We start from the raw sequence: 7894 nt of genomic DNA, 5'->3' as shown, positions 1-7894 counted from the left end.
TTTTTTATTTGTTCTTGTTTACTGGGGACAAGGGCATCAGTCATTAGGTGTTATACTTACCTAACTCTGCTTTTTATTTTTAAATAAATGTGTAAAATGGTGTGGACTTTTATTTCAAATAAAGGAATGTATTCAGGCTGTGTGTTTATTTCCAAACTTTCTATTGGGTTACTAATGGGGGCTTCTAATAGAAATGGAAATAGAAGTGCCGTGAGAAAGTTCACCGGAGTTGATCAGCTGATGAACCCCAGTGATCTCAGTTACGACACCACCACTGCGGTGTCAGTGTGTAGCCAGCTGTCTTGTAGAGCAGTCACCGATGTGACTGCTGATGTGGATTACAACAGACAGGTGAGTATTATGGCAGTTTGTAATTTTTTCTCTTTTACAGGGGACAGTGCATCGAAGATTAGGCGTTAAAGGTGAATATTATAATGCTTTTTTTTTTTGAATAATAGTAATAATAATAATTTTTATTTATATAGCACCAACATATTCCGCAGCACTTTACAATTAAGCGGGGACATGTACAGACAATAAATTCAATACAAGCCAAGACAGTTTAAACAGTTACATTAGGAGTGAGGTCCCTGCTCGCAAGCTTACATTCTACAAGGGAATAGGAGGGACACAATAGGTGGAAAGTGCTTGTCATTTCAGGTCTGGCAATTATAATAAATAGGGATTTTCGTATAAAACTGCATGATCCGGTCATCAGCCTGTATGTTTAAGTGCAATAATCAAGTATCGAGTGCAGTTATCGTGTGCATGGAGGGTGTGGAAACAGATTAATGGTAGGGAGGAGACAGATGAATGGTCTTTTTTTTCTCTTTTCCAGGGGACAAGGACATCGGGGATTAAGTATTAGGTGAGTATAACTGTGTTTTTTCTTTCAATATTTATTTATTTTAATTTTTTCTTTCTGTACTTGGAGCAGAGGTGCCGGCTGAAGCCTATTCCCATCAGCGGCCCCTTCTCTCGCTGTAGCGAGACACCTTGCCTACAACAGGCATAGGCTGATGGGAGTAGTAAACTCTAATCAGTCGACGTCTGTGACCAGCGGTAAGCTTTTTATCGACGGTCACAGCTGTGGGCCTAAGCTATCAGAGCCCGCAGTTCTCTGACCCGTGGTAATGATTTTACTGCCGATCAGAGCCCATGTTTCCCACACAGTCAAGCAGATGACAGCATGGGAAACCACAGATGTTCGGGCATCTCCATTTATATGAATGAGGTTCAGGTTCAGATACCGTTCGGGTACCCAAACCACCAAACCAAAGTTTTTTTAGATGTTCAGCAGGACCTGCCGAACCCGAACATCCACGGCATCGCTCATCACTACTCGTCAGTTAAAGGTGCACAAATCTCTCCTGTAATGTGTTCAACCTCAAGAATTTATTTTTCCTTTCAGTTACAGTAAGCAGAGTGTAGCGTCGGCGTCCCTGCCTCCTGCTAGGCAGGGACGCTGTTCCCCTCACCTCTCCGCTCCGTGCCCGGCGTCTTCCTCCCGCTCTGCTGTCAGCGCGCGCTCCTCCCCGGTCACTGTGCTTAGGGCGCGCGCGCTTCCCCTCTCTTAAAGGGGCCGCGCGCCGTCCTAAGGAGTCCCCGGCCAATGGCCGGAGGATCTCTCCATATATAAGGCACCTCCTCCAAAATGGAGGTGCCCGAGCAATGTTGTAGCACAGTTCATCACTCTGCTTCAGCCCTCAGGTCCGTTTCCAGTTACCTGCCAGTTACCTGCCAGTTTCCTGTCTGCTACCTGCCTGCTAGCCTACCTGGAGGCTCCGCCGTCACGTGCTGTAACCACCTGCCTGTCCAGAGACTCTTGCCCGCTCACCTGGGAGCGCTCACCTGCTACCTGTCTGCTAGCCTACCTGGAGGCTCCGCCGTCACGTGCTGTGACCACCTGCCTGTCCAGAGACTCTTGCCCGCTCACCTGCTACCTGTCTGCTAGCCTACCTGGAAGCTCCGCCGTCACGTGCTGTGACCACCTGCCTGTCCAGAGACTCTTGCCCGCTCACCTGGGAGCGCTCACCTGCTACCTGTCTGCTAGCCTACCTGGAGGCTCCGCCGTCACGTGCTGTGACCACCTGCCTGTCCAGAGACTCTTGCCCGCTCACCTTGGAACGCTCACCTGCTACCTGCCTGCTAGCCTACCTGGAGGCTCCGCCGTCACGTGCTGTGACCACCTGCCTGTCCAGAGACTCTTGCTCGCTCACCTGGGAGCGTCCACCTGCTACCAGCCTGCTAGCCTACCTGGAGGCTCTGCCGTCACTTGCCGTGACCACCCGCCTGTCAAGTGACTGTTCCGGTCACTTGCTGTGATCCCCTGCCCGTTTACCCAGAGACTGTCCTGGTCACTTGCCGTGACCTCCTGCCCGCTTACCCAGAGACTGTCCCGGTCACTTGCCGTGACCACCTGCCCGTTTACCCAGAGACTGTCCCTGTCACTTGCTGTGACTACCTGCCCGTCTTCCCTGGGCGCCACCCGCTTCCTTACAAGGACTGCCCCCTTGTATAGTAGCTCAGAGGTTCCGCCTCCCAGACCCGTTACACAGAGGAACACGTGCGGGCTGGATCTTATGGATATATAAGGCCAGACAGGAGATAGGTAAAGATAAATCATTCCATTACTCTCATCAGTGTAAGCAATCAGCAATCATTCCATTACTCTCATCAGTGTCTCAGGGGCCTCAAATAGGCTATGTGCGAATGATGCGGATTTGAAGCAGAAATTTCCTGAGCGTTTTTGCCTCTCCCTGGCAGAAAAAATGCATGCAGATTTTACATGCGTTTTTGATGCGTTTTTACATGCGTTTTTTGAAGCGTTTTTGTACATCAATGAATGCTTTTTGGAGCTAAATAAAGTTATTTGGTGGGACATTGCTTAAACCCTTGGATTACCATAAGAATTGGGGTGAGTATATTGGTTCATTTAAATTATTAAAGAATGGGTCTGTTGTATTTCAAATAAAGTGTTTATACTGTGTCTGTGTGTTTTTTTAACTCTTTACTTTAATTAAGTGTGGTCATGAAAAGGTCTGATTGACACCTTGACACGACCAAACAAAAGAGCTAGGTGTCAGCTAGTCCCATTCACCCAATCTTCATTAGCATTTCTATTCATGTAATTTATGAGGTTGCTGTGAGCTGCTAATTTTAGCCTGGGAAGGTGCCATTAGGCAGATATGGTCCTTGGCCATAATTAACATCTCACAGCTGGTTCGTTAGCCACTATGTCCCTCCGATCAGCACTCAGCAGTGCTTTGGACACAACATGTTGTTGTTACGTCCAAAATGCCGCACTTTTGTTGTCGGTGCATGTGAATCCACCGCATATAATGACACTTCAATCGGTTAAAATCTGCAGCGGAGACTAGCATGTCCAACTACAGAAATTGACATGCTGTGCTGAGTTTGGGTACGTGGCGCTGCGTGTTTATATAGCATCGAACCCACAGTGTCCAGATGTTACAGTATAGTGGATGGGATCTCTGGAAATCCCATGTCCACTACCAGAATGACAATATTTGTGGACTACGTTGCGGCAGATGGGCTTTGGTGACAAATTTATAAAATGGGTGCAATTGCTTTATTTGGCCACATTTGCCAAAATAAGAGCGAATGACTCTATGTCTAATCAATTTTTCTTGCACAGAGGTAGAAGACAAGGGTTTCCCCTGTCTACCTCATTATTTGCAATAGCAATTGAACCTTTTGCGGCAGTAATTAATAAAACGTCTGAGATAAATGGATTTAAATATGGGACCAAGGAAGAGAATGTGGCGTTGTATGCAGATAATTTACTTTTATTCCTAGGGGATGCTCGGGAGTCTATGGAGAGCACAAAGGCAAATATTTCTAGTTGATTTATTCCTTCTAGAGACCATACTAAGCACTAGGGGGCACTCAATAAAGGTGGAAGAATGGCCATTCCAGCAAACAGGAAAGGGTTCTTTAGTCAGTCAGACTGTGGATTGCCCTACCACAAACGGTAGTAATGGCAGACACTATAACAACTTTTAAAAAAGGGCTGGATGATTTCCTCAGTACACATAACATTGTGGGTTATAGATAATTTAGTGACAACAAATGTAGAATTGAAGGAGAAAGGTTGAACCTGATGGACCTAGGTCTATTTTCATCCTATGTAAGTATGAAAGATCCCCATGTTTCTGTATGGCGACCTCCACACCAGGATATTTAGGACCTATGTGAGAAAATTCACCAAAATGAGGATGAAAACCATAATTTAAAAAAAACGGCAAGAATCCAGTGGACTGATTGATCCGAATGTTAAAGGTGAACTCAGCAAGAGGCAAGAATGAAGACCAGTCCTCGTGCTGAGCCGCAACAAAGCACCTTAAAATGTGTTCTAAAGATTGACTGGCCCTTACTTTCTGACCTTTGGTTTCAGGGTGGTAGGCACAGGAAAATGTCAAGTTAATCCCCAGTTTTTTACAAAAAGCTGTCCAGAATTTGGAGACAAATTTCACTCCCTTAGCAGACAAAATGTTAAGAGGAATTCCATGCAAAAATGAACAATGTGTCTCAGCATTAGGTAACCCTGACTAAGGAACAAAATGAGCCTGCTTACTAAATTGTCAACAACCACCCAAATAATAGTCTTACTACCAGACAGAGGCAAATCCGTGATGAAATCCATGGACAGATGAGTCCACTAATTTTCTGCAATTGGCAATGGAGCAAATACTCCGGCTGGGAGATTATCACAGGCTTTATCTCATGCACAAACTTCACAAGAGGATACAAAATCTTTAGTATCGTTATTCATAGGCGGCCGCTAAAAAGCCTAGTAATTAGTTTCCACAAATCTTTGACCCCAGGATGACCACTCAAGGTGGAATCATGAAACTCCTGCAACAAACGCAATCTTAGGTACACAACTACTAATAATTTGAACCTAGGAGTGGTGGAAGGAGCCACCAATTTACCTTTTTACGGATCTCAGCTTTCAACTCTGAGGATACCAAAGAAACCACAATGGCCTTAGGGAGAATGGAGGTTCTGGAGCAGAAACTGAAGTTAAACTCTGTAATAGCGCGTCAGCCTTCGTATTCTTGAACCCTGGCCTGAACGTGATAGAGAAATTAAATCTAGAGAAAAATAAGGACCCTCAGGCCTATCTAGGAGTTAGCCATTTAGGTGGTTCAATATACACTAAATTCTTATGGTAAGTGACTTGATGAACTGCCCCCTCCAGAAAACGTCTACATTCCTTAACCCCATTCTGACATTATCAGTAATGGTACGTCCCTGTGCCCTATGGACCAGGTACGTACTATTACGACTGTGTGATCGTGTCCACACAGAGGCTGCCGCTGACACCCGCCACGCAGTGTCAGGAGTGTTGACCGCACCGCTCCCTGCACTTTAACCCCCTAAATGCTGCAATCGCTGCAGCATTTAGCAAGTGAGCAGGGGGACAGATGCCCCTCTATTCTTGTATCACAAATCCTGTGCTGTCAGTGCAGGGTCCCGATCATTGCCATGGTGACCCGATGTTGTCATGACTAGCATTGAGCGAATTTGTTCGACATTTCAAATTCGGGTTCGGAGTTCCGGCTTGTTCACGCCAAAAAATCGTCTTCGCCCACGAACATCCTTGATTTGCAACGCTGTCACGCAGAAACATCTGCGTGACAGCATTGCAAATCAGGGATGTTCGTGGGCGGAGCCGATTTTTTTGCGCAAACAAGCCAGAACCCCGAACACGAACCCGAACTTGAAATGCCGAACAAATTCGCTCAACACTAGTCATGACGACATCTGGGTCACCAGGCCCCAGCAAGTTACTTTGATCATGCGCAGTGCATGTTCAAAATAACTTGTGTCTGTTGTATAGCAGTGATCCTGCACTGCTATTGTTACAATTTATGTTGTTTTACTATCTGCCATCTTGTTTTGGTTTGCTGGCTTCTAGTCTTTTCCTCTGGTGCTGGGTTTCTTGGTCACGTGATCTCTGCACTCTTTATTACCCAGCACCTGGCACCCATTCCCTGCTGGACATCAGTGTTGTAACGCTCGTGCTCTGGCTAAGTAGCCTGGTTTAGTTCTTCTTGCTTTGGACTATTGTTATCCTGGGACTTCTTGTTCCACCAGTTTTGTTTCCTTTAATTTTTGTTTCTGCAACTAACTTTTCTGTTAGGAGGTCTCCTGCTTTTGCTCCCAGTCCTTAGATCTTTTAGGGACCCCTTTCCCTTTCCTACAGGTCTTTGTTTGAGTTCAGTGCAGGAGTTTCGGTGGGGCTATTCATAAGGAATAGGGCACCCACCCCAGTGTAGGGTAAAGCTGAGTCTCAGTGCAGGGAATGCTATTCCCTCCTATTCCTTAGTTCTAAGTTGCAGTACATAACAGCTATACATATAACTGTGATCAGACTGCAGAAAGTGGAAGTCCCATCCATAGTGGGACTAAGTAAAAAAAAAAAAAGTTATAAAAATATCACAAAATATATAATTATCTATATTAAATATATAGATATGTATTTTATTAAATGTAATATGTATATCATACACACAGCTTGTTGAAACCAGAAGTTTACATACACTATATAAAAAGACACATATGCATGTTTTTCTCAATATCTGACATGAAATCAGAATAAACCTTTCCCGTTTTAGGTCAATTAGGATTACCATAATTTTTAATATTTGCCAAATGCCAGAATAATGAGAGAGAGAGAGAATGTTTTAAGGCATTTTTATTACTTACTGCAAAGTCAAAAGTTTACATACAGTACATTTCATTAGTATTTGGTACCATTGCCCTTAAATTGAATGACTTGGGTCAAACATTTGGGATATCCTTCCACAAGCTTCTCACAATAGTTGGTCGGAATTCTGGCCCATTCCTCCTGACAAAACTGATGTAACTGATCCAGGTTTGTAGGTCGCCTTGCTCGCACCGGCCTTTTCAGCTTTGCCCATAAATTTTCAATAGGATTGAGATCAGGGCTTTGTGATGGCCACTCCAAAACATTGACTTTGTTATCTTTAAGCCACTTTGTTACCATTTTGACAGTATACTTCGAGTCATTGTCAATTTGGAAGACCCATTTCTGCCCAAGCTTTAACTCCCTGGCTGATGTCTTGAGATGTTGCTTCAGTATTGCCACATAATCTTCTTTTCTCATGATGCCATTTATTTTGTGAAGTGCACCAGTCCCTCCTGCAGGAAAACAACCGCACAACACGATGCTGCCCCCCCTATTCCGTGAGGGATCTAGTTTCCAAAATGGCATCACTTGTGAGGGGTTTCCACTGTTTAGGCACATCAGGAGTTCCCAAACGCGACATGACGTCCGCTAATTATTCAAGCAAATTTTACATTCAAAAAGTCAAATGGCGCTCCTTCCCTTCTGAGCCCTGCCGTACGCCCAAACAGTGGTTTCCCCCACATATGGGGTATCGGCATGCTCAGGAGAAATTGCACAACAATTTTGTGTTCCATTTTTTTCCTGTTACCCTTGCGATGTGGTTTTCACCACCATGAGGGGTGCAGTTTTTAGAATGTCACTTTTGGGTATTTTCTGTCATAAAGGCCCCTCAAAGTCACTTCAAATGTGATGTGGTCCATAAAAAAAAAGTTTTGTAAATTTTGTTGGAAAAATTAGAAATCGCTAGTTAACTTTTAACCCTTATAGCTCCCTAATAAATAAATTTTGGTTCCAAATTTGTGCTGATGTAAAGTAGACATGTGGGAAATGTTATTTATTAAACACCAGCCATATCAAATAAAGTTTACCACTATCATGGAGTACAATATATCACGAAAAAAACAATCTCAGAATCAGTGGGATCCGTTGAAGCGTTCCAGAGGTATTACCTCATAAAGTGACAGTGGTCAGAATTGTAAAAATTGGCCTGATCAT

The sequence above is a fragment of the Phyllobates terribilis genome, unplaced genomic scaffold, assembly GCF_046119375.1.
Source record: "Phyllobates terribilis strain yellow unplaced genomic scaffold, ASM4611937v1 Scaffold_335__1_contigs__length_2066515, whole genome shotgun sequence".
NCBI lineage: Eukaryota > Metazoa > Chordata > Amphibia > Anura > Dendrobatidae > Phyllobates > Phyllobates terribilis.
This window is presented reverse-complemented; position numbering follows the sequence as displayed.